The 2,365-nt window shown below is 30.8% G+C and overlaps 1 non-coding gene across 1 annotated transcript; it reads left to right on the top strand.

Moving 5' to 3' along the window:
* Positions 1–1,596: 1,596 nt before the first annotated feature.
* On the top strand, positions 1,597–1,704 carry LOC131398969 (U6 spliceosomal RNA). Its single transcript, XR_009217044.1, has one exon. It is a non-coding gene; the product is annotated as a U6 spliceosomal RNA (small nuclear RNA).
* Positions 1,705–2,365: the final 661 nt, after the last annotated feature.

Here is a 2,365-nt window from a genome sequence, read left to right as displayed (position 1 = left end):
TTTCAATTGTTCATGGTAATTGACAGTGAGCTTACAAGAAAAGAAAATGTATCTTTATAACATAATAATACATGATATTTAAAAAAAAAGAAACCTCTAGCATCTAAATTTCGGAAGCCAGTTTTATTAGTCAGATTAGAAAGTGAGAAGCATAAATTAAAAATTAAACATAAAGCACATTCCTCTAAGATTAAATCTATTTACATAATGAGGTGGTGTAATTAAGAATTTAGAAAGTAATAGCCAAGTTGAGGACAAGCCCATCTCATTAAACAGCTCCTCCTTGGTTATGAGTTTATATTATCAGTCAGATGTTAAATCCTTTTGATTCTAAAATAATAGTTGCACTTTCAGGGATTTTTAGAGATATTTGTAGAAACTTCTCTCCCTCCTTGTTTCATTGATCAGAATAAGTAAAAAATATCTATATGAGGCATCCCATTATTCATATGTTCATATTTAAAGAGGAATATAATTTCTATCTAGGAAAAAGACTAGCCATTTAATTACAGATACAATGTCTCATTGTGTGTGTGCATAATATATAGACAGATATCTATTATTTAATTATTAGTAATTTTTACTCTTCAAAAAATTCTTATCAGTGACATACATAAACCACATTATTCATAGCTTTATCTGAGAAGAAAATACATACTAGTTTTCTTGTGAAATGTAAGTAATAAGATAAATATTTTGTGTTTTGCACAAATAGTAGTTTTTAGCCTTATTTTAGGCTTTTGCTTATTTAAGGTTTTTTTAGCAATTAATTCAAAATATGTACCATTTCAATGGTAGTAAGTCATAGCTTGTGGTTCTTACATAAATTATATTATCTAAAAAGTTAACTGTTAGACTATTTAGATTGACTAGGGTAAAAGAATTGTCTTCCAAATGAATCAAAATGATTGTTTCAATAAAGACTGATAATGTCATATATACAGTTGGCAGTGTAAAAGCTGTTATAAAATTACAGACCTTGAGAAAAATCTTATATTTGAGACATTTTTATTTGGTGAGTCCATTAAGTCAAACTTCTAGTTTTGAGACATCCTACAATAGGAATGAATCTTCATCTTCATAATTAAGTTGTGTTCTGCTTAAGTAGAGGGTTAGCCCAAATTATGACCAAGCTTGACAAAGGGACCTATTCTCAAACTAGATTGTAAAGTAGCCACTGTGACACCCTAATAAAACAGTAGAGTTACAGTACAAGAAACAATATCCTTTTCTTCCCACTTCAGCACACAGGCCAATCTGACTAATTTGGGAACTGTGACAAAATTAGTAACGGCTTGTAAGTGCATAATTTGAAGATTTCACGTGTTTAACTTATATTTTAATTCTTTGGATGTGAGATAAAATAACAGAGAAAATCAAATGCACCTCTAGAAAGAAAATAGCTACAATTCGTTCATTCATTTCAGACTTTTTATTTCTTCTTCTTCTTTCTCTTAATGCTTATATTTGTCTTTCTCTTTCTATGAAGATTCATATTTTTGAGTCTAAAAGTGTTATTGTCATAAGCAAGCTAGAATTTATAACCTTGGTTATATTTCTTCAAGTTCTTTCTTTTAAGATCAAAAGAAAACCCCGGTGCTTGCTTTGTCAACATGCATACTAAAACTGGAAAAGCACAGAGAAGATTAACACAGCCCATGCGCAAGGACGGTTCACACGTTTTGTGAATCATTGCCTATTTGTCCGTCTTTGTCTTGGAAGAGTTGGGGGTGAGGAAGCAGGATGCAAAGGACATTAAAGGATACTTAATGTCTACCACCTATATTTATATTTTTATATAAAACACTAGTCTTAATAAAAGTTAATCTTGGTGTGTAAATACAGTTTGTTCTATGATTCCCTCTACTTTCTTTGTATTTTAAAATATAAAAACCAGTCATTCCATTTCCAAAACTTTAAATAATCAGAACTACATGCCAGGATTTATTTATAAGGATATTCGTTTCAGCATTATTCATAATAGGGAAAAACTGGAAACAATCTAATATTTGAACAATACAGGAATGGTTAAGTAAATTATATTTTCATATTTCTAATCATAAAGTCATATGATTATTATGCATTTATGTGGAAATCTCATCTTCTGTATTAGTTTTCTATTGCTGCTGTAAGTAAGAAATTACCACAAACTTAGTGGCTTAAAACAACACAAATTTATTACCTTACAATTCTGGAGGTCAGAAATCTAAAATGGGTCTTGCTGGGAAAAATCAAGATGTCGGTAGGGTTGTGTTCCTTCTGGGGAGAGTCCTTTTCCTTGCTGTCTTTAGCTTTTGGAGGCTACTGCGTTTATTGGCTCTTGGTCATTTCCTCGCATCACTCCAACCTTTCACTTCCATCCTCA

Source organism: Diceros bicornis, chromosome 36 (assembly GCF_020826845.1).
Source record: "Diceros bicornis minor isolate mBicDic1 chromosome 36, mDicBic1.mat.cur, whole genome shotgun sequence".
NCBI lineage: Eukaryota > Metazoa > Chordata > Mammalia > Perissodactyla > Rhinocerotidae > Diceros > Diceros bicornis.
This window is presented reverse-complemented; position numbering and strand designations above follow the sequence as displayed.